At 46.8% G+C, this 25,153-nt stretch overlaps 1 protein-coding gene across 6 annotated transcripts in view; it reads left to right on the top strand.

The window, feature by feature from the left end:
* TTPAL (alpha tocopherol transfer protein like) overlaps positions 1 to 25,153 on the top strand; it is a 38,410-nt gene continuing 13,257 nt past the window's right edge. For 2 of the 6 annotated variants that reach the window (XM_032350578.1, XM_032350582.1), the window contains exon 1: positions 23,106 to 23,239. The gene's annotated coding sequence lies outside the window, so the exon portion shown is untranslated. Of the gene's footprint in view, positions 25 to 23,105; positions 23,864 to 24,628; positions 25,059 to 25,153 lie in introns of those variants that run through there. The other 4 variants (XM_032350580.1, XM_032350583.1, XM_032350579.1 and 1 more) reach the window with 4 other exon arrangements.

The following is a 25,153-nucleotide window of genomic DNA, read 5'->3' as shown; positions in this document are numbered from 1 at the left end:
GAGAAGCCTGGAACAAGACCCCAGGTGAGAGAAGAAGAAACCTAAACAGATGGGAGATGGGCCAAAGAGAGCTGTTTTATCCATGGTGTGGTGAGAGGATGGGGCGTTGTGGATTATACTGCTAACCTGTGAGTCTGGGTCTCCTGGACCTCATGACTTCTCTGATTCTTGGATTCTGTGCTCAACACTCCATAATTCTTCATCCCAAGATGCCTGTTGATATCACTTTGCATTGACAATCCCTGACCTCACACTGCCCTATACTCCACCCCCTCTTTTTTGAGCCTGTTTTCCTTATTTGCAAAGTGGGTCACCAACACCTTCCTTGCAGAGCAGCCAGAAAGGGTGAGCTGGTGCGTGGTCCATCCTTGCACGAAGCAGGCATCTGGTCCATGGGAGGCATGTTTGCCCTAAGTGCATGATATACAGGCATTGCCTGGAAGGAAGTGGGTCTTGAGAGAAAAAGAGAGACCAGCATGGAAGAGCAGAGGTAAGGAAAAGCCCTGTTGTTGTCTGCTCCTGGTGACCTGGGTTGCTCTGGCTTCCAGGCTTCTGGCTAGGCATCTGGTTCCCAGATTTGGTTGTTTGCTGGTATACCAGTTGGCTGTAGGACTCCCCACATCTGTCATCTGCTGGCCCTCCCAGATCTTCCTTCTGGTTCTAAACTCTCCCTGGGGCTGCAGATACCTTCAGGGGGTAGCCAAGCAGGATCTGGTCTTTCCTGGGCAGGTCTGAGCCAGGCCAAGCACCATGCAACTTACTTCCAACCCACCTACCCCTCGAGGCCATCCCGCAGTATTCCCTTCTTAGGCAACTGTTGCATTGACTCAAGCAAGAGCAGGTCTTTGGAGACAGAAACCTCACTTGTCTCCCCAAAACAAGCACGTGGTCTCTGGAACCACACCCAAGGCTAATGTGTGTTCCTGCGTTACAATGTGCTTCTTGCCAGTGGTTCAGCTTTCCTTCAGTTTAATCCACAAAACATCAGTTGAACAACACAACTGTGAGCAAACCCCACAGGGCTGGCAGGATCCTTGGAGACTCACTGCTTGCTTGGAGGAGGAAATGGGAAGCCACAGAGCGTTTGGTGACGGGTTGAGCTTAGAGCCCAAAGCCAGAACTCCTGGTCCCTCTCTTTGCACACAGTAGGGGTTCCACAAACACCCATGAAATTAAGTCGAATTAGTTTATTCATTTCCCAGCTACCATTTGCCTTGATTCTTTCTAGAAGGTGGTAAGAGACTGGAGAGAAAGGTGGCCTCTGGCGAGGTGAGTTGGGTAGTTGGGGTCAGGGATGGGAGGAGGACCTACTTTTCATTTTATGCCCTTTTGTACCATTGGAGGGTTTATATTTTTACCCAGTGCTCATAGATCAGAGTCAATCAATCGAACAAACAATCATAATTAAATAAACAATGAAGTGAGCCAGGCTCTTTTGTAACTCCGTGCCTTCGTACGTGCTGTTCCCGCTGGTGGAAATGCCCTTTCCCGGTCTACCCCACCTGGAAAACCGCACAAGTTACAAGACTGAGCTCAGATGCCCAGTGTCTGGGGCCTGCTGCCACTCCCTGTGACGGTTATCTTCCATTTGCCCACCACCTCGGCATGCCCTCATCTGCCCTGCTCTGTGCCCTGGGAGGCACCCACGCCTCCTGACTCCTTACTGGATCTGGCAGAGGGAGGAGTCAGTGGTGGATTAAAGGGCAGGATGACAAAGAATGAGGTGTTGAAGTGACCCGTCACCACCCGATTTTGCCTTCATCTTCACGGGGGCTACATTTCTCCAAGACCTACGCTCTTGCCTTGGCCTTGCTTCTACAGTTCCAGCTCTCCCCGGGAGCACCAACACTGTTCCCTGTCTTGCCCCTTCAAGCTTTGGGGTGATGACAGCTCCCCACTGTTTCTAGTCCCTGGATGCCTCGATATTCCTTAAAGTTTCCCCGAGCCTGCCCATATACTTCCTTCGTTAAATTTGCTTCAGTTAAGTCATTGGTTCCCTGCTTGGAATACTTTTGCCCCTCAGGGGACACCTGGCAATGTCTGGAGATATTTTTGGCTGTCATTGCTGGTGTGGGGGTGCTACTTTTTTTACCCCTAGTGGGGGGTGGGGGACCAGGAATGCTGCTGTTTATCCTAGAGTGCACAGGACAGCCTCCCACAATGAAAATTGGCCCCAAATATTAATGTTGCTGAGTTGAAAAACCCTGATTTATACCCCTGAGATGCTAACCGCTCCCTCCTGGGAGCCTGGGAGTTCCCAGCTGGAGATTCTGGACACCGGTGTCCCTCACGGCACTGTGACCCACTCCACCCACTCTTAATGACAGAGAGATGAAAAGACCCAGTCTTTGTCTTCAAGCCACCCCCTGTACAGTGGGGAGAGAACCAGGGGAGCTGGGTCCCTTACCAGACTCAAGTACTTGAGGGCAAGGTCTCTGTGTCATTCACCACATAGCCCCAGGGGTAGGAGACATTTGCTGATTCAATCAAATAATCCTTCCACAATGTTTTAAAACAGGCTACAGCCGACAAGGGTCTAGACTCAGTGACTAAACAAGACCCAGGGAACCTGGGTGTTTTGTGTTTTTTTTTTCCCCCTGTAACAGAAGTTTCAGGGAAACCACAGTTAGGAAAATACATACAGAATGAATGAAGAATGAATGAATGATAGTCCTGGAGATATGGGTGGAAGGGTAAGATGGAAAGCAAGAAGGCAAGAAGGTGTCTCATCTCTTAAATGGGTGTCATAGTAGAACCCACCTCCTAGGATTACTGTCAGAATCAAATGAAGGGAAAGCACTTAGTATGTTACTCAGTGCCTGGTGAGCACAAAAGAAACTGTATCTGTCAGCTGTCTGGAGGAAGTGACGGAGGAGACTCGTCAAGGTGGGGGCTGCCGCAAAGAGGCGGCTCCTTTGCATCTCTGGGCATCTGTAAAATGGGCAAAATGTAAGCAAGATTAGTGCTTTGCAGAAACTGTATCATAAGGGATGCTTAAATGGGGCATGTGACTCAAATACTATTTTCAAAACCAAATCTATAATTTAATAAATTTAATAAATAAATAACATTAATTAATTCATTACTAATTTAATAAAAGTAAAAGGCCCAGTCTGTTAAATTACAGTGAGATATAACTGTCAGACAGGGTTAAAGTGACCAATCCATCTTTTTTTTTTGCCTGCGACCTTGCCTGTTTTAGCAGTGAAAGTCCTGTGTTCTGAAAAACCCCTCCGTCTCAGGCAGGCTGAGAGGGTGCGTCTCCCTAGGAGGTCAGATGATCAGTCTGCCTCTGTGATTTTTAAAATAATAAGTAGCTAACATATATTAAATGTTTACTCTGTGTTAGTTGCTTTTCTAATGACCTTATAAGTATTATCTTATTTAATCTTTATAAGAACCCAGTGAGATAAATATTATTAGCATTCTCTTTGTACAGTGGCACAGAGAGGTTTTGTAATTGCCTGAGGATACACAGCTCCCAAGTAACGGAGTCATGATTTGATTCCAGGTTGTCTGGGTCCAGTGTACCCACATTTAACAATGACCTCTATGAGACCTATAAATTTATTTTATATTTTTAAAGATTTTATTTATTTGTTTGACACAGAGAGAGTGAGTGTGGAAGACAGAGAGCCAGCATAAACAGGGGGTGTGGCCGAGGGAGAGGGAGAAGCAGACTGCCCACTGAGCAGAGAAGTGGGGCTTGATCCCAGGACCCTAGGTTCATGACTTGAGCCAAAGGCAGACGCTTAACCAACAGCCACTCAGGCGCCCCCATATGAATATATTTTAAAAGAAACTTTGAGATGATAATGGTGTTAGTAATAGTGATAATGATGATGATGGTGGTAGTAGAAATATCCTTTTAAAACATGTTTTCCAATAATCATAATGATAATACATTTTTTTGAGCCCTTGGATATTCATCCCAACGTTTAATCCAGTGGAGACAGTTTAGGATTCTGATTTAGGCTGCTGGAGCAGCCTAAAGATCTGAAAATCTCAGGAAAAAAGGGCCACCTCTGCAGGATTGTAGCTGGAGTGGAACACTCAGATATTTATAAGTAATTCACAAGCAGGGTTTCGGGGGTGGGGGGATGCTGGCTGGCTGCTGTTCTTCATCGGGGGCCCCTGACACGGTGGTGATGGTGTTCTCTTCGTGAGGATTACCGAGCTGTCCACCTAGGCTTTGTGCATTTTTAAGATGCATATTTTAAACATTACATAAAACTTTCAAGGCACACATACACACAGATTGTTACCGTTTGGAAATTTGTCTCTGAGTGAAGCAGAAATGTCTTTGGATGTGAAGGAAACCAAATTCTGAAACAACTGGATTTTGGGGACTGGCTTCCCTGCAGGAAGTGACCGATGGCTCTTTGATGAAAAGATGCAAATAGAGCGATTGTCAGGTGTGCCCTTTTTGGAAGTGGAGGTATATAATAAAAAAAAAAAAATTCTATACATTTTATCGATCAGGCTTTCCTGGGAAAAGGGTTTCGTGGCTAACACTTAAAATGTGAGAATCTTAAGGTTCTAAAATTCTGCCTCTGAGAAGCAGGCTTCACACGGCAGGACGGGTTTGGGGGTGATTCACCCGCAGGGTTGGGTGGCAGGGGAGTGCCCGCCCTTGGGGGTGGAGGGAGGACCCAGGAGCCACCGGAGCCACCTCTCCAGGGGCGTGTCTCCACTTACAAAGGGCCTTTTCATCTGGAGTCATCTCTTCAGCAAACATCCAAGCACCTACTCTGTACCAGCTTACAGGGTGTAACGTTCATCCGGGTCATCACAAAGACGGAACTACCAGCAGTGGCTGCGGCACCGGGACCCTCACTGGTCTCCACCCTGCCTCCCAAACCACCCAAACCCACCCCTTCTCACTGCGCTCCTGGGCCACCCTAGCTGGTCTTCACCATCCCCAGCTCTGCTGTTGGTCCACCTCGTTGGTCTCCTTGTCCCACTCCATTCTCCATGCTGTTTTTATAAAATACAAATCAGAAGGCCTCACCCCCGCTCTACCCCTAGCTCGAGAGTTATACCCATGACGCAAAGTGGTAGCCCCCTTACCACAGGCCTCCAATCACCATGGCTTGCTCTCCTTTCTCACTCTCTCCAGCGTGCGGGTCCTGCCTCAGGGCCTTTGCTCTGGCCCTTCCCTCTGCCTGGACTCCTGCTGCTGTTTCTCTGATTCAGATGTTGCCACAGATGTCACTGTCCCCCCTCTCCCCACCAAGAAACTGGTAACACGGGCCTTTTTGGCTGGATGACGAGTACTGCCTGAATTTCGTACCATGTGTCTATTCAAATAAATTGTTAGTTCAAATAAAAATGTCTCCTTGGAGACATTCCTTTCTGGAAAGCAAACTTCCCTGCTTACTTCCTCTTATGGGGCGATAATTTTCCCTTATGAAGTATATAATACAGTCTGTAATTGCCATGGGTTGTTTTGTTTTGTTTTTAATCTCTTTGTTAGTTTATTGTCTATCTCCCCCTTGTGAGGACATGGACTTTGCCTTGTCTTACCTACCACCTACTAGAGTCCTGGCACATAGTAGGTGCTCAATATTTATTGACAGTGATGAAAAGAAGGTGGTGGGGGGCAGGAAGGATGCCTGGGCTGATAATGGAGAGTTACCCTACAAAGCAGGAGGTGAAAGGGTTGGGCATAGCTCCAAGCAGGAGGGAAGAGTTGGCAGTTTGAGGGCTCTGAGAAGATCAGGTTGATGGGACCAGGGACAAGAAATCCAGGGTGTGAGACAGGCAAGACTACACCCGTGTTACATATGAGAAATCTGAGGCTCAGAAAGGGCAAGAGACGGACCCAAGTTGCCCAGTAGGCAAGGATTTCAGTTTAGAATCCAGGTCCCAACTCAAGGTTATGTAGAACCTCATGGTTACCGAGCACCTATATGCACTAACATATGAGATAAGTACTATTATTACATCCTTATTTGATGGAGAAACTGAAGCACAGAGAGGTTGAGTGACTTGCCCTAGATCACACAGCTTGGAAGTAGCCAAGCCTCAGGTCTTTCTCTGGCTCCTAAGGCTCCCCTGTTTCCACCTCCCAATTCCCCCACAGCCCTGGCGGACCCAGAGTTCCAGCTGGGACACGGAGGGGCTGTGAGTTTGAACACTGACCCTCTCTGGAGTTTGGGGCAAAGCCAGAAGCTTCTCTGAAAACTTCCAGGCCTTGGATTCCCCTAACTCCAGACAAAAAGAGAGCAAAACTAGCCCTACTTGCAAGGCTGCTGTGAGAAAAAAAGTGATAAAAAATAATTATGGGACTCGTAAGTGATAAAAAATAATTGTAGGGCTCCTGGCAAACAGCCTGGGCTGTAGAGATACTGACTAACGACAGCAGGAATTTATGGCCCTGTGGGCCCAGTCTTTTAGAGGCTGGGGTGATAGGAGCTGGGGTCATGAGTGGGGTCATAGGCAGAAAACTCCCAGCAGCCCCTTCCTATCCTACCAGCCTGGACAGGGATTTGGGGGTTCCCAGATGGCCATGCCCTCCCAGCCCAGTGGGCCACCATTCATCATCCCTTTCGTTGGGTCTTGTGTCTCTTGCCACTTCTTAGGACCTGTAAACTATTTGTGATTTGGTTCATTCATTAATTCTCAGGGCCCCAGGGGAAAGCAGGACACAGATCTGGATGGTGGAAGTGTAGAGCAAGATCCAGGCACAAGGATCGCCCCCTCCCCCTAGAGCCAGAGGACCCTTGCTGAGGACCTACCCTGTGCCAGGGGCCTTGCTTTCCTGGCGGACCCCGGACCCTGGGGTAGGAGGACATGATAGCTGGAACCTGAGTCCCCAACTCCAAGAACTGTGGTCTCCTCACCACAAAAAAAGAGTGGAAGTGGTTTGTCCCTAGAAGTGTTCACAGCTAATTCTGAAAGACAGCAAACACCCTCCTTAAAAACCCTCGTATTGTTGTTTTTCTAAAAACAAAACCGACATATCCCCAAAGCTCAAATAACACAGAGAGATTCAAAGTTCAAAACACTGAAATTTTACCACCCAGAGACAGACCACCCTCCCCAGAGGTAGCGTTGAAATACTGAAGCCAAAATGTCACGAGCTAGCGGTCAGCTTTGCTCTGCCTCAGTTTCTCCAACCAGCAAAACTGTCCCATGGCAGCACCTGGCACCCAGCGGTGCGAGGAGAACTGAACTAACTACTTAGAAAACACTCAGCACAGCACCGCCACTGTTCCGCTCATGCGCACTACACTTGCTTGCAGAAGACCCAACAAGATATTCTAGGCAGCTTTCCACACCTGTAAACTCGTTTAGGGAAGTAAGGTTTTGATTTAAGGGCGGAGCAGCTCGCACAGGCAGGACCCCTCCCCACGGTGGGTCCACACTTGTGCCCTCTAGAGGCTGTTTATCTTCTGCCTATATCTGCACCAAGAGCTCTCCGCAGATCCCTAAGGCAATCTCATGCAGAAGTGTTGAAACTAGGGCTTGCAGACAGCAAGTCACTTACCCAGGGTGACAAAGCTGCGACTTGAGCCTCCTAACATCTCGAGTCCAGAGGCAGAGCTCAAGACTGAGAAACAAGCCCAGAGAAATTCAAGAGGGTTTGGAGTAAGGTGGACGTGACCCTGAATTCCTGTTCTGCTGCTACTAGCTGTGTCACCTTGCGCCAGTGCCTCAACCTCCCTAAGCATCCGTTTTCTCATCTGTAAAGTGGGACTGCTGATACCCATCACACAGCGTTGCCACAGAGATGGCTCCGGTCTGGCTAATAGCTGCTGTTTTTGGAACAGCAATGCCTGTGGGGCTCCATGTTAAGTGCTTTCCAGACAGTATTTCATTAAACTAATAAGCATATATTTCATAAGGGCAGGGACTTTGGTTGTTTTGTTCAGTGTATAACTTCAAGGTCTAAAACAGTGCCAGATGTATAGTAGATGCTCAACAAAAATTGTTGAATGAATAAATGAGTCCAATTTTCTCGATATCAGTGACAAAAGGGTTCTGTTACTAGGTATGTGACTTTGAGCAAGTTTCTGTCTCTGAACTTCCATTTTCTCCTGGGTCCAATGGGTACAATGACACTGGCAACATTTATTGAGCACCAGCTGTGTGCTGGACCCTATTCTAAATGGTTTATAGCTCCCAACAGTAAGTCCCCTTTAAACCTTATAAACCCTTTGAGGTACTATTATTAGCTTGTCACAGGGAGGCACAGTGAGATTGTCACCAGGTCTCACGAGCAGTAAGACATGGAACTGGAATTCGAATCCACCAGACCTCTGATTCACCTGCAGGGTACACCTGCTTAACACGAATCTCTAGGGCCTAAGACTAACCTTCCCTTCCATCAACAGTAGAAGTAGTAAATATATCGAGGTATACACATAGAGTGGAATACTAATTAGTCATGAAGAAAGAGTGAATTGCCAATAACTCTAACAACAGGAGTGAATCTCACTATTATGTTGAAAGAGGTCAGTTGTGAAAGACACTGGAGTTGCCGGAAAAAATACGAGATGTTCAGGTGTATTTGAACTTCAGATAAACAGTGAATTTTTTTAGCACAAATATTTCCCAGGTGAAATTCAAATTTGGATGGCATCCTGGCTTTTTATGTGCTAAAGCTGGAAACCTAAATATCATATATGTATGGCCCCATTTATACGAAGTTCAAAAAGAAGCAAAAGGAATAAATGATGGTAGAAGTTAGGAAAGAAGTTGTGGGCAGTGGGGGTGGGGGAATGGTGGCAAGAAAAGTCATATGTCTTGATCTGGATACGGGTAACTTATGTATACACACTTGTAACAATTCACCAAGCTGTACCCTTAATATTTGCTCATTTTAAAAGATTTGTGAATTGTGACTCTTTAAATGTTTTAAAATTCTAAGGAACAAAACACTCTATAAAATCCTAAGTAAACAGTATTTGACAGGGTGCTCAAATGAGATAAAGGTTGTGGGTCCCTTAGCACATTTGAGGAGCTCATAGTAAGAACTCAATAAATGTAACCACAGCATTCATATTATTATCATCGTCACTCCCTTTTGTGATTCTCTATCTCGAGTTCATAGGAGCGCCCTCCAGTGTTTACATTTTGTCATAACACCTCAGTTACCACCCTTTAGCCAAGCTTGGAGTCTCGCTGCTTGAAAGTGCAGTGCTTTTCCTTTTCTTTCGCTCCAGGACACAGAAGAAAGTGCCCAAATCCACATCGAACTAATGGGTCCCAAGTCCAACTCTAGCCCTGCCGACAATAGCCCCCTGAAGTTCGTGAGAAGGCAAGCAGAAGGTGAGGAACAGGTCTCTGTGTTTCGCTGTCCCAGCACAATCGCGAACATCTTGTTCCCAGGAACTCACATGATCTATTTGAATGTAGCACCGGACAGACTACAAAATGCTTTCACATCAACAAGAATCCCAGCTAGCTTTCAGTGAGTGCTTCGTGCTGTGTCACACACCAGGCGAAGAGCTATGGGTCCGCTTCCCCCCCACTTTTAATCCTTACCTGGGAGGTATATCCTTTTGTCGCCTGCTTTCTGCCACCCTCCCCTCCCCAAGAGTATGCTTTGGGCCTCCTTCCATGTCAATAAATATAGCTGGCGCGGTAAGGACTTGATTCAAAGGCTGAGAAACTTAAACCGTCAGCCCCACTGCCCAGGTGAAGATCAGTAATAGTTAACATTTATTGAGTGCTTTATTACACACCAGGCCCTGTGCTAATTGGTTAACTTGAACTCTCTCTCATTTGATCCTGGAGGCAATCTCAAGGTAGCTTCTATTATTATTCAGATGAGGAATCTGAAGCTCCAAGAAGTAAAGGAGCCATCCGAGGTCAGACAGATGGACAGCAGGTGTAAATGGCAGAGCTGGGCTTCAAACCTAGGTGGGTCTGATACTGGTCCTGGGCTCTCCACTGGCACATTTGAAGGACAATATGGGGGAGACTGCAAGGGAAGTTCCCCAAGTGGAGCAAGGAGCCACTGACAAAAATCCCAAAGGTAGAGGGCATTGTGGACCCAAGGCCATGGGAGCGGCAATTTCTGAAAAGCCATAGTTGACCATGGAGGGGATGGAAGTCTTCCTGGAAGTGGTGCCGTTTGGGCTGACTATATATCTCCAGCCCAGAAAGGGGGGGCTTTTAATAATTCACCAGCTTCCGAGTGGTTTCACATCAGACTTACGTGGCTTCAAAGACTAATTGCGCCACTCTCCAGTTTAAAAACAAACAAACAAAACCCAGCATTATTGAGACATACTTGATGTACAATGAACAATTCCTATTTCAACTGCGTAATTTTATTTGCTTTGACATATGTGCATACCCATGAACCCATCACCACAATCAAGAGGATGAACGTCTCCATCACCCTAGAAGTTTTTTGGTAGCCTGGTGTAAGCCATCTCCTCCTTAACACACCCATTCCCATCCGCAAGCCACCACGGTCGCCGTGGAATACTTTTCTCTTCACTATAGATTATGTTAACATTTCTGGAACTTTATAGAAATGGAATCGTACAAGACGGACCCTTTTTGTTTGGCTTCACCCCTGGGCATAATTACTCTGAGATTTATTCATATTGTTGCACGTATCAATAGTTTGTTCCTTTTTATTGCTCTTTTTACTTATTATATGTATATCGATTCATTTATCACACTCCCCTGGGGATGGACATTGTTTTCCCCAGTTGGGGATCATCATAAATACAGCTGCTAAGAACATTCTTGCGCACGTCTCCAAGTGGACAGACACTCTCATTACCCAGGGCAAGTGCCGAGGAGTGGCTCTGCTGAGTCATGTAAGTGTATGTTTAACTCTTTCAAAAGCCACTGCAAACCATTCTCCAAACTCGTTGTGCTATCTTGCATCCCCACCAGCAGTGTACAAAGAGTCCCAGTTGCCAGGGCGAGGCTTTCTCATGTTGGCCATTCCAGGTGGACGCACCAGCGTCTCTTCTCCTATGGCCCCCACTGGTGGTCCTGTAGCCCTCTGGATCCCAGTTTTCTCCTGTATAGAGCAGAAGTGACCATAACAGGTTTGAAGGGTAGTGAAGACATAGGGAGTGAGCACACAGGGAACATACAGTATCGGGACAAGCAGATCGCAGGTGTTTCTAAGAGATGAGGGTTAATTCTAACCCATGGTCCAGGGCCTTACCCCAAGACACACCTTTAAAGCAGAGGGTAACAGCTGCCTTCTTCAGTGTGGAGTCAGGGCTTCTAGCCCAGAGGAATAGGAGAGACAGTGACTGTCACAGGCGCAGGGTAGTGGGGGTGGTAGTGAGGAGACTAGGGGGTGGGGTGGGTGAATAGCCCATTCTTATAAAGCCTCGAGGGGAGTGGTTGGGTTTTTGGTTTTTTTTCCCTCTCTATTTTCCACATTGGAAAACTGAGGTGTGGAAAACAACCGTTGGCCACTGTCATTCAGCAGTTAAGGGACTGAGCTGGGATTCGAACCTAGGTCTGTCTGTCTGATTTGGGATCTAGGAGAATTGCTAATGGAGTAGCTGGCTCAGGGCTAGCAACATGGCCCCATCGCAGAATGCCTCCCAAGGCTCAGGGTGGTCTTCAGTCGGGTTCCCTGGAAACAGAGCCTGAGGCAGGGATGAGGTACACGCAGTCTATTGAGGTGGGCACCCATAAGGGAGGGAGGACAGCAGGTGGGATGGAACCAAGCAGAGATTTGTTCTCAGGTAAAGTCTGGCAAGGGGGCTGGCCTTTTGTACCTCTTATGGGTCATTGACTGTGAACTACCTGTGGGTGAGGAGGGAAACCTCTTGGGTGAGGTGACGTCTGAGGTCACGGTGCTCAGGAGAAGGAGATGGAATGAGACATCAGACATCAACCACTGGAGCATCTGGGGGGTGCTGGGGGCGGTGCTGGCCCCATAGAGGAAGGACTCAAGAGGTCCCCAGAGGCACCCACACTTCTTGCCTGCCTCATGAAGCCAACTATAGGGCAAACAAGCCTCCAGGCTTGTTTCGGAGAATCGTCCGTCCTGCTGCAACCAGCATGTGGAACAGACCGGACTTGTGATGTAATCTAAACACACCTTTATTTTTGTCTCCCAGTGTCCCTTTCAAAATTTATTCAGTGGAGAGACATTTTCTCTGCCAACTAGGTGAAAACTCATCCCAGTTACTTTTCTGCTCATTCTTCGGAAACCGACAATTCTGTAATCACTTTAGATCAAACACACACTGTTGATTTAGAAATTAGAATGTCCAGTAAAGCTACTGATCACAACTCCCAGCTTGATTTGGGTTTAAAGCTTCTCCCCTGGGCCAGCTTGGTCCTGCTTCAAACTGGCAGCCTGCTGCAGTGGTGGGAGGTGGTGTGGGAGGCTCCTCTCTTTCTCCTCCTCCTCCCCACAGGTGATGCTTAGAGGGCTGGGTAGAGATGGAGAGGGGAGAAGAAGAGTTCCCCTTGACCTGCCACCATCTTGGATGGCTTTAGGCTCTCTAGGACACATTTTATCTTGCCCCTTTCTGTCATGGGACACTATTGTGGGCTCGTGGAGATGGCCAATAATACCACAGGCCCTTCTACATTGACCTTGACAGATCCACCTGTCTTCCTAGGGGTCTCTAGCAACTCCTTGTTCAGCACTCGGAATCTGGCATCCAACTCTAGCTTTCTGCTGCTACCACCCCTTTGCCCTTCCACAGGGTCCTGTGGGATATGACTGCACTCTCCCCAGTGACCAAGAAGTAAGCTTGGACCCCTTGTAGGTACTCTCTGCTCATGCTGGTCCGTGGGAAACACTGCAGTAGCCTTTGCCTTGGAGCATGTGGGCGTGTGGGCTGACCTCAGCACACCTCCATGCTCTAGCTCCTTCACCAGCCCAGCAGGACAACCTATTTCTCCCAACCTCCAGACATCCCTGCCCACATTAAGTTCTTCAAATTCTGCCCTCCTGCCAAGAGCCACCATCAGTCCATTCCACTCTTCCAAGAAGATGGCCACCGAAGGATCGTTGTCCTCTCTCCTTACCATAGGAGAACTGTGGGTGAAAGCAGGGGTAATAATATATATCAGGGTTTTAAGTGGTCATGGCCAAGTTTTAGCACTTGTGGGCTTTGGAGTATGTTCTTGAAAAGCTATCGCTGGCTGACACAGCCGAGCTTTAGAGCAACACTTTACAAGTCCCGTCTGCCTCCCCAAGCCTCCATTGTCTCATATCTTCATGAGGGTGACATATCTACATGGTGGGTCATTGTGAGGGCTGAATGACATATATAGGTTGTTGCCAGATCTGACTCTCTAGGATCCCACAATCAAAGACCTGAAATCCCATCTCTGTGTGACCGCTGATGACAAGTGATTTTCCTCTCCTGGTCTGGGTTTTCCCACCCGTCCAATGGTACTGGTAAGAGCCCCCAGGAGACAGCACCTCCATAAGGTTGGCGGCATGAATATATATGAGGCGTGTAGCACAGCGCCTCACAGTGGTAAGGATGCAGTACTGCTGGATGTTACTCATATATAGTGGAGGGTGCTCTGGATGGGCTTTTATGCTGGCATTGCTGGGGCTGGGGATGTGGAATCTCCACCCCTCTTGGTCCCCTACTAGTCCAGGCCCTGTTTTGGAAATGCTTCAGCCCAGCTGGGCTCTAGGGCCCCTGGGAACAGAGAGGACAGCCTGTACCTCCAAACAGTCATGCTGACTCAGATTTAAAAATCAATGTGTGACCAGAACAACACAGCTGTGCTCTCACCTCTTGTGGGAAGTTCACACAGCCAGCTCCACTCACATCTTTATCTCTAGCTCAGAGAAGTGGCAGCCCAATTCTGGGCCCTGACTCCAAGGCTTGTGAGCAAAAAGTCTGGCACAGAGAGTAAGAGAAGCCTCTGGCTCCTTGAGGCACACCAGGCCCATGGGTCACAAGCTTCGCATGATCCCCTGGTTGGGGTCAGGCATGTCTGGTGCTTGCCAAGCTCTTGACTTCTCCCAGCCCTCGTCTGGACACTTCTCAAGCCAAGTCAGGCTCTGGATGGCTGGTTGGGCAACCCGTGACCTCAGACTGGGTCAGATTCATCAGATGAGCCTCTGTTTAAGAGTATGGAACATTTTGTTCTTTAGAATCCCAAGCACCAAAGAGTACGAACTTTCCCCATCCACAACTACCATCCCCCACCCCCAACTGCCATTTACTTTGGGCAAGTTCCTTTGCCTCCCTCAGTCTGGTTTTCCCATCCATCAAATGCAAACTAGCCAGCACCTTCACCCACCACAGCTGTTCTGAGATTCAGATAGTGAGTCTCAAGAGACGGCACCCACATCCACAGGTGCTCGGTAGGGGGACATTATGCCTGCAAACATTCACTGGACACCAGATGAAAACCAGTGGGTTATATATGCTGTGCGTGTGAGTAGGGACTGTGGAGGCAGACTGCCTGGGTTCAAAACCAGGCTGCTTTACCACCTTCTGTGTGGCCACAGGTGACCTCTATGACTCTCAGTTTTCTTCTCTGTAAAATGGGAGTAATAATAATAGAATTGTGAGGATGCTTAGATTAGATGTACTGGGAACGGTGCCCAACACATAACAGTCACTTAATGAGTACTACCTGTTTTGGATTAATCCCACAAGTTAGTAATGTTAGCAATGGTGCTAAAATCACACAGGCAAGGCTATTCGATAGGATTAACAGGAAAAAGGAAACCTATTTATTGAGTACCTACTATGTACCAGAAGCCAGATATTCAAACATGTGTACATACACACACACATGCACTGTGAAGTAGGTAGTTCTGTTTTCATCTTTTAAAAACTTTATATTATGAGGGTGCCTGGGTGGCACAGTCATTAAGTGTCTCCCTTCGGCTCAGGTCATGATCTGAGGGTCTTGGGATTGAGCCCCACAACAGGCTCCCTGCTCCGCTGGGAGTCTGCTTCTCCCTCTCCCACTCCCCCTGCTTCTATTCCCTCTCTCGCTGTCTCTCTCTCTCTCTTTCTGTCAAATTTTAAAAAATATATTTTAAAAAACTTTATATTATAAAATAAATGACAGATGTGGAAAATCATACAAATTAAATTTGTAGCATAGTGATTATTTGGGGGGCAAACATCCCAGTAACCACCACCCAGGTCAAGAAACAAAACTTTGCCAGTGACCCCTGGAGCCCCTCCCTGATCTCAATCATAGCCTCTCCCCACAAAAGTAATTCCTAGCCTGACTTCTATAGTAATTATTTCCTTGCTAATCATTTGAGTGTGTATCCCTAGATATTATAGTTCCATTTTGCCCATTAAAAAAAAACAACAAACAACTTAATCTGTGTTTTAACCCATAGATTCCCCCCATATCTCTTTCTTTTCCTTGTAGTCTATGTGTTATGCTGTTTGACCCATAGCCCTTCTCAAAGTCTGGATTTTTGTCTACTACATCTTCACAGGCCAATTTAACATGGCCCTTGCCCTCTGCATTTCCTGTGTATTAGCAGCTGAGTCAGCCAGTTTCCATTCCTCTGGCATGATCATTGGTGGTTCTGTATTCTTTTATCAAGAAGCACATACAGGGTGCCTGGGTGGCTCAGTGGGTTAAGCCACTGCCTTCGGCTCAGGTCATGATCTCAGGGTCCTGGGATCGAGTCCCACATCGGGCTCTCTGCTCAGCGGAGAGCCTGCTTCCCTCTCTCTCTCTGCCTGCCTCTCTACTTGTGATCTCTCTCTGTAAAATAAATAAATAAAATCTTTAAAAAAAAAAAAAAAAGAAGCACATACATGGCTAGAGTTTGCTGTTCTTTGATATTAGCTGCTATTGTGTCCAAGGGCTACATACACTAATTCATGGCAGGGCGCAAAACCGCAATATTGTATCATTGTGTTTTCCTGTATCATTTGTAATAAATTTTGGAAGATGTTTTTCTTCATCTATTACTTGGTCGCCCAAGTAGTACAGTTCATATAAGAAAAGTGGAACAAATACTTGATTTTTCTGTTTTATTTACATAACTTTTAAGAATGTAATTTGTTTCTATACCATCTTCAGAAAGTGATCAGTTAGTGTTTTTTGCCGAAGATCACCATGAGCTTATTAAATTTTTGATGCATTTAACTCGATTGCAATTACAATCTTTGCTGCAGCTGAAGTTGTACCAACATCAGGCTGGTTTCCAAGTCCACTTGATAGCTCGGTGGCTTCCTTGTTAACTGGTATGACAAGATATCTCAGGCTCATCTTTTATATTTCCTGCCACACATCTAGAATCAGCAATTTCTCCAAAAGGTCCCTCTATTTTCTTAAGTAAAAAAGGCATCGCGAGACTATAAGATGAGTGTTATGTATGCTCACTGCTACTAGATTAGCCATTATTTCTGGCCTTTTTAGTAATAGAATTAGGTATTTTATATAATTATAGACCTAGATTTTATATATTAATAGAGATTATAGAGTATATATATGTAAACCTCCCACATATATGCCAAGGGATGCAAAATTTGAAAGGTTCGGGGCGCCTGGGTGGCTCAGTGGGCTAAAGCCTCTGCCTTTGGCTCAGGTCGTGGTCCCAGGGTCCTGGGATCGAGCGCTACATCAGGTTCTCTGCTCAGCGAGGAGCCTGCTTCCCCTCTCTCTCTGCCTGCCTCTCTGCCTATTTGTGATCTCTGTCAAATAAATAAATAAATAACATATTTAAAACTTTTTTGAAAGGTTCTACAATAACTGATTTGCCACTCTCTACATGCAACAATCTCAGAATAACAAAGGGAAAATTGCTGCTGCCAGCTAGAATACCAGAAATGGATACAAAACTGTTCACATCCACTGGGCCCCTTCCCCACCACTTTGGAGGCCTGTGCTATAACCACACTGTTAGAGCATAGAGGCACTTTAAACTTCGTTTTTAACTATCATCTAGTGTTACTTTTCCAAGTAAATAAATACCGAGTTCTTAACCAGTCCTGGTGGCAATGTCTCTCCAACGTGTCGCTGGGCTTCCACTCTTTCTTGGTAGACAACTCAGGAAGAGTTCATGGGAAAAATACTGAGTGTTTGCAAGGTAATAGTGGGTCTTCATAGAAGGTCAGTTTTGCTAGATATAAATTCTTGGTTTGTACTTTCTTTGAGTATCTTACCTATATTATACCATTTCCTTCTGCCTTAAAGTGTTGCTGTTGAAGGGCGCCTGGGTGGCTCAATGGGTTAAAGCCTCTGCCTTCAGCTCAGGTTATGATCCCAGGGTCCTGGGATAGAGCCCTGCATCGGGCTCTCTGCTCAGCAGGAAGACTGCTTCCTCCTCTCTCTTTGCCTGCCTCTCTGCCTACTTGTGATCTCTGTCAAATAAATAAATAAATAAATAATTTTTTTTAAAAGTATCGCTGTTGAAGATTCTGATGAGAATATCATTTTATTTCTTTTTTGCCTGCACTCCCAGGGTGCCTAAAGAATTTTTTCTTTCTCTTTAAAAACCAGTAATTTTATAAACGTGTGCCTTGGTATTGGTTGTTCTGGGTTTATGATGTATTCCTTGCTTTGTTTTTGTTTTTTTTTGCTGTTTCTTTGTCATACTTTTCCCTTCAGTGACTCCTCTTATTCCTAAGTTAGATTTTCAATTCCAAACTTCAGTATTTGTCCTTTTCCCTCACATTCTTTTATGTCCTCATTTTACTTTAATTTTTAAAAAATTGCCCCCCTTTCAATTTCTATTTAGCTCAACTATCTGTTGATTTTATTTTTCATTTGCTCTTATATTTCATTTAGTTCACTTTTCACTTTAAAAATAATTCTTCCTTTATCCCTGGTTCTTTCATGAGTTGGCACCTGGTTTCTGAATTTCTGTAGTTCTGATTTATGTTGTTCTCTTTTTCCTTACATCATTTTGTTCATGTTTTTATCTTGCTTTACTCTCTCTCTCTCTCTTTTTTTTTTTTTTTTTTTTTTAAAGATTTTATTTATTTATTTGACAGAGAGAGATCACAAGTAGGCAGAGAGGCAGGCAGAGAGAGAGAGAGAGGAGGAAGCAGGCTCCCCGCTGAGCAGAGAGCCCGACGCGGGACTCGATCCCAGGACCCTGAGATCATGACCCGAGCCGAAGGCAGCGGCTTAACCCACTGAGCCACCCAGGCGCCCCACTCTCTCTCTCTTTTTAAATAAATGTCTTTCTGGTTGGCTTTCATTGTCTGTAGGGATGTTATTCTGCTCCTCCTTCTTTTCTCTGCTGCTCTCTCTCTCTCTCCTCTTCTTCCTCTTCCTCCTCCTCCTACTTCTTTAAGCCATCTTGCTTTCCCAGGATTTGACTTCAGTACTTTTCCATTGCTCATTTTTTAAAAAAAGATTTTATTATTTATTTGACAGAGAGAGACACAGTGAGAAAGGGAACACAAGCAGAGGGAGTGGGAGAGGGAAGAAGTAGGCTTCCAGCCAAGTAGGGCTGGAAGAGGGTTGGAAGAGCCCATGTGGGGCTCGATCCCAGGACCCTGGGATCAAGACCTGACCTAAAGGCAGATGCCCAATGACTGAGCCACCCAGGCGCCCCTCCGTTGCTCTTTTTTTTTTTTTTTAATATTATTTATTTTTTTATTTGACAGACATCAAAAGTAGGCAGAGAGGCAGGCAGAGAGAGAGAGGAGGAAATAGGCTCCATGCAAAGCAGAGAGCCCGACGCGGGCCCTGATCCCAGGACCCTGGGATCACGACCCGAGCCAAAGGCAGAGGCTTTAACCCACTGAGCCACCCAGGCGCCCCTCCATTGCTCATTTTTACATGAAATTAGTTTTTCTGGACATTGAAGAGGAGGCTTGGTTAAGAAAACGTTTGTATTTTCACAGAGCTCCCCCTTCTGTTGTTTCTGCATATTGTTAACAAAAATCTGGCCTCACCTCTGAGGTTTCTGGCTCCGCGCTCTTCTCCCCCACTCATCTAGCTCAGTTATTTCCTTGCCTTCTGCTTCCCTATCCTGCTCCATTGCAATCTCCTTCCCAGGAGTTTCTCAGCATGGGGCCTGTCCTGGAAGGAAGGTTTGGTGGTCTTTTCTGGAATTCGCGGGCCTTGAACTCTGTCAACCCTTAGGGCTCATGGCAGACCCCTTGCCCTTCCCCAGTTGGAGTTAGCAAAACCTTTCCCAGTTTGGGCTGCTGTTTTCAAGTGGCCGGGTCGTGCTCTCCCACGAAGAGATGTTGCAATCTGGGGACTCCAGTTCTTCGGTCTGTCAGACACCTTGCTGCTTTCCCTGTTGAACCTCCTCCCAGAGGCGCTAGTGGCACTCAGGCCTCCTAGCTGTTGCTGATTTGTCCTCAGTCCTTTGTTCCTGGAGTTCCTGAATATACCCTGTCACCTAGTTCTGTTGCAAATGTGGGTATGGAATGTTGTTTCTGTTTTTATGTGGGAACTTGGGAGGATTTAAATCTGGGTTGGGTATCATTGCCATCATCTTACCAGAACTTGCCAGCTGAGGAAGCAGATGAGGAAACTGAGCCCCACGGTCAGTTTCTCAAAATCACACAGCGAATGACCGGGGGTAGATGTATGTGAGTGCACCTGCCATCCAGCATGGTACACAGATGTTTAATACCGCCTACTTTCTCCCTGTTTCCCTGACTCGTACTTCTTCCTTCCTGCTTCCACCAGCCAGTGTCCCGCCAGGATTCTGTTATTGACAATTAAATGAGATTATTCGGGCGAAGAGTTCATGGCACTGTCCCCCCACAAAAATGAAAGAAAGAAAAGAAAAGGTGTTGAATCAGTGGTAGCTGTTAGTAGAGCATTTGTAATTGAAGAAACCAAGGTAAGTAATTGTTCCGAGGTTCCCCAGATGACTCTTGTCTGTCTGACCAGAAGCCAGCTTTCTTTTTCTATACCAGTGGTTCTCAGCTGAAGCAGTTTTGTTCCCTAGCTCGTATTTGGCAATGTCTGGAGGCATTTTTGCTTCTCACCACTGTAAGTGTGGGGTGCTACCCTCAAAAAAGACTTGCACAGCCCCAAAGGTCAATAATGTTGTGGATGAGAAACTATGTCCTATATCATGGTGCTATCCTAAATAGCCTTTACCTTAGAATCAATACTAAAACCGGTTCTAGCAGATCTGAAGTGAGAATTGCATGCTTTGAAAAAGAGATAGAGGGGCACCTGGGGGGCTCAGTCAGTTGGGCGCCTGCCTTCGGCTCAGGTCACGATCTCAGGGTCCTGGGACTGAGCCCCACATTGAGCTCCAGGCTCAGCAGGGAGGCTGCATCTCCCTCTCCCTCTGCCCCTCCCACCACTCATGCTCTGTCTCTTTCCCTCTCTGTCTCAAACTATTAAATACAAATTTAAAAAAAAAAAAAAGAGAGAGAGAGAACAGTGGTAGGTCAGGCATTTCTAGCCTCCTGTAGCACATATCCAATGGCCAGACTTCTTTCTTAGGAGACTGGGTGAACCTAGGAGGGCAGGGTGTGTGGAGCCCTCCGAACCAAGATGTAGGACAAGCTGCCCGCCCTCCAGTCACTTTTCTGCTCTTCATCAGGGCAGTCATCAGGAGTTAGAAGACATGTCATGATCCAATGTACAAGACTCTGCATGTGCCATTCTACTGACTCCTTCTAAGGACTCCCTAGACAGTGGGACACATACCCCTATTTTACCCACAAGGGAATAGAGCTTTCGAGGAGTAATTCCAAGTGAGTTACTTCTGAGTGCAGAAAAGTAAAAGACAAGTTCAAATCCCAGCTCAGTTTTGGAGTCATCATCATGTGACCAAGGGCAATTTCTTCTCCTTCTCTGAGCCTGCTTCCCAACCTGTGAGAACAAAGAGGAAAAGTAGCCTCTAAGGCCAAGTAAAATTTGGGGCTGTGCTGTCATACAGACGTGGGCTCAAACCCAGTTCTTTCACTGACTCTACTGAGCCCCTAGGCAAGTGTCTTTCCCTTTATGGGTTTCAGTTTCCCCATCCAGTTCACAGGGTTGTAGTAATTGAAATCATACAAACAATTTAGCACAGTACCTAGTACCTGGTGTATATAATCTCTCAAAAAGCAATTATCTGCGACTCTTTTAATCCTAAAATAACCTGGTGTGGTGATATGTAACCAAAAATAATGGCCCTCAATTGAGGATGGGGCAGGGACTTCTGGGGCATCTCAGAATTGTCTCCCAACCAACCCTCCCCAACCCTTGAGACAGGTTCTAGTCCTAGGTTCTTCTCCTCCTGCTGGCAGTATCTGGGATTGCAACCTGGACGTTCCACCAATGGGTCCTGGTCTGGGTGGAGGAGAGTTTTTTCCAATGACTAGGACGCCATGTTTTGGAGAGGATCATCCCTCACCCCTTACCATGAAAGCTGCCATTTGAAAAACACTTTCTGTTTTCTGTTTGCCTGGCAAAGAGCAAGGTTTTCCCCCCATGACTTATTTAATCAGCTTTTCTGCCCGTAAGGAACTAGAGGCTTTAGAAATTTGAATGACTTGGCTATGGTCACACAGTTGGACATAGGATTGCTAGATTGTGGTAGGCTGAATAATGGCATGCAAAGATATCCTTGTCCTAATCTCTGGAGCCCGTTATTATCTTATCCTGTATGATAAAAGGAACTTTGAAGATGTGATTCAGTTAAGGATCTTGAGATGGGAGATAATCCGAGATTATCTGGGCGGGTCCAGTGTAATCACAAGAGTCCTTATAAGAGGGAGGCAGGACACATTGTATCTGTATCAATGATAATGTATTGCACACTTAAAAAATTGTTAAGAGAGTAGATCTCATGTTAAGAGCTCTCACCACAAGAAAAAATTTTAAAATATTTAAAAGAGGTACTTGAGGTTCAGAGTTGGTAGTAAATGTTCCAACAGAAGTAAGAGGCTGGAGCTCATTGAGAAATGAGCTATGAGCTGTGGAATGCAAGTGGCCTCTAGAAGCTAAAAAGGTAAAAAATGGATTCCCTCCTTAAAGTCCCCAAAGAGACTGTATCCCTGTTAACACCTTAATTTTAGACTTCTGACTTGCAGAACTATAAAAGAATAAATTTGTGTTGTTTCAAGTCACCACGTTTGTAGCAATTTGTTACAGCACTGATAGGGAACTAATACATAAATCTTGGGGGGTAAAACCCCAAATAAACAAAACATAGCGTGTCCAGTTAAACTTGAATTTCTGATAATATATTTTTAGTATAAGTATATCCCAAAGGTTGCATGAGACATACTTACACTTAAAAAGAAATTGTTGTTTATCTGAAATTCAAATTTAACTGAGTACTCTGTATTTTATCCTAGAAGTGGTGAAGCAGAAGTCAAAACTTACGACTCCTGGGCTCCGCTACTTTCCTCAACAGTCTGGGATCTGGCAAAAATTGCCATCTTCTTGTGGCCCTCATGGGTCCGTTCCCACCTCCTAGAGCTCCTCTTGCCTCTGGAGTCAGGAAAGGAAAGGATTGTTTAAGGTCATCTCTTGGATACACCTTCGGGCTCTCAGTCCTCCCACGCCACAGAATTTCTCTCTAGAAATGGTTTCGAGTCTTTACTCTGCTTGAAAGAGCGACCCAGGAGCTTGGTCTCAAAGCCATAGTTGCATGAAATGTATTTTGGGGTGGATGTCCGGCTGATGGCGCTGGGGTTTAATGAACTGGGGGTGCGGCAGGAACACTTTTTCAAGCTACCACTTTCTGAAGGGGACTTTTTTGAGTCCCAAAGCAGGACACAAGTAATTATTCAATGGGGATTTCAAAGCAGGAATCATGTAACGTATGAGGAAACTGAGGCCTGCAGCCACTGAGTTACAGACGGATGTCCGCTGGATTGGCATCTCCCCTTTTGCAGCAGCCAGTCCTGATGGCAGCTGCTGTGGGAAGAATCCTGGAACGCCAATCCCCCAAGGTCTAGGTCGGAAGCCCCTGACACTTCACTGACTGCCAATTTCCCTTCCATGAAATAGGGGGATTCCATAAATACGAGGATTTAATAAGACAGCGGATGTAAAACACTAGGATGTTCTCGGAAACGGCAGCTTCTTTTCTTCTTTCTCTGGGCATCATTTTCCCCATCTGTACCACCCAAAGCGGCTCGCGCTCCGCCTGATCCTCCCAACTAGCCTCTCCGCAGGCCTGACTCCTCCAGCGCGCGGACTTGGCCGCTAGGTGGAGGCAGAGAGCCGGCACTGCGGCGGCACTGCGGCACATGCGCACTCACGGGCGGCGCCTCGCCTTCCCACGCCCCACGGACGTCACTTCCGGCGCGAGGGGCCGGGCCGGCCGGGCAGGGAGTGCGGGTCGGTTCTGTGCGCGTTGCCGGACGAGGCTCCCGCAGCCGATATACCCGCGCTCCGCCCGGTAGCCCGGCCGGTGAGTGCCTGAGGGTCCTTCCGTGTGTCATGGGGGTCGGGGAGAGGGACCCCTGAGGGGGAGGCATAACCGGAAGTTAAGGGACTCAAGGAGAGAGACCCCAGGAAATGGGGACGCCTGGGGAAGGGGTGACAGCCGGAAGTGGGGGGCCTCAGAAGGTTGTCAACGGGACATGGGGTCTCTGGGGCTCCAGGAGCGATGGCCTTCAGGCCTCTTGGTGGGGTGGGGAGGAAGGCGATGCTCAGAACATGATGGGCTGCAGGTGAGGAAGATTCCAGGCTTCACCGTAACAAATGGTGTTTGCACCCATCCATACGCCCACCCATCATTTCATTCTCGAGACTGAGCCCTGCTCTGAGCCTGATAACGACCGAGGCCCTGGAGATTAAACAGGAATCTCCAGGTGGAGGGTAGAGCCCAGAGTGGGGCTAGACACATCCTCGCTGTGCCTCGCTAGGTGTGTACCCTCCGGGCACATCACTTAACCTCCCGTCGTCCGCTAATATTTGCAGAGCACCGTCATGTGCCAGGCTAGGCCTCTAGACACTAGGCCTAGTGGACACGACAGTGGACACTGTACAGTGTGTCAGCACACTGTACTGGACACTACAGTCTGTCTCCCAGGTAAGCACTGCATTGGGATTACAGGCATCTGTTGGTGACTCCCGTGGAAACAGCCCAGGGTGGGTCTTGTGAACTGTGATGGTTGTTTCATTCCTCACTTAGCATTCCTCTGCCAAGCAAATACTTAATTCAGAATGAAATATATTTCACTCAGCAAATATTTATGGAGTGCAGACTATGTGTCTGACACTTCGTTAGATGATGGGTTTAGGGTGATGAACAAGACAGATACAGATGTAGCCCACAAATTGCCTGTAGACAATTACAACAGAAGGAGAGTGCTATGCCAAAGACCTCCTGGTGGGGAAGCTCCTACCCTGGCCTGGAGGTTGGAGAAGGCTTCCTGCTTCAGGTACCATCATTTCTTACCTAGGTTACTGCAGTAGCTTCTGAATGGTCTCTTTACTTCTGTCCTTGTCCCTTTACAATCCATTTGCAAGACAGCTGAGCAATCCTTTAAAATGGAAATCAGATCATGTCACTCTGCTCAGACAGGTCCCACCAAACTCCATAAAAGTCAGAGTTCTTACTTGCCCTCAAAACTCTATACCAGGGGCGCCTGCGTGGCTCAGTGGATTAAGTCGCTGCCTTCGGCTCAGGTCATGATCTCAGTGTCCTGGGATCGAGCCCCGCATCAGGCTCTCTGCTCAGCAGGGAGCCTGCTTCCCCCTCTGTCTCTGCCTGCCTCTCTGCCTGCTTGTGATCTCTGTCAAATAAAATAAATAAAATCTTTAAAAAAAAAAAAAAAAAACCTCTATACAGTGGGGCCCTCGGACCTCTGTAAATTCATCTGCTAATATTCTCCACCTTGTTCATTAGGCTGTAGCCATAGTGGCCTCCTCCCTGTTTGAAAAAACAAACAAACAAAAAAACCCAGGTGTGTTCCTGCCTCTGGCTTTGCCCTGTTCTCCTTGGAGATGTCCTACTGGCTTGCTTCATCTCCTTCATCTTTCCTCATATGTCATTTGCATGAACAAACCATCCGTAACCATCCTATTTAAAATTTAATCCCTATTCCCAGGTACCTCTAACCCTCCTCATGCTTTATTTCTCCCCATAGCACTTTCACCTGTTAGATTATACAGTTTAGCTTGCTTATGGTCTGTTTCTCCCACTAGAATCTAAGTTCAGCAAAAGCACAGTTTGTTGTTGTTGTTGTTCACTGATGCGTCCTTGGTGCCAGGAAGAGGGCCTGGTAAGTACTCAGTATTTGTTGAATGCTTGAAGTGGCATCTAATTGGGACTTTAGGATGAATCAGTATTGGTCAGGTGAGGAACCAGAGGAAGAAG

Source organism: Mustela erminea, chromosome 7 (genome assembly GCF_009829155.1).
Source record: "Mustela erminea isolate mMusErm1 chromosome 7, mMusErm1.Pri, whole genome shotgun sequence".
In the NCBI taxonomy this organism is placed as follows: domain Eukaryota; kingdom Metazoa; phylum Chordata; class Mammalia; order Carnivora; family Mustelidae; genus Mustela; species Mustela erminea.
This window is presented reverse-complemented; position numbering and strand designations above follow the sequence as displayed.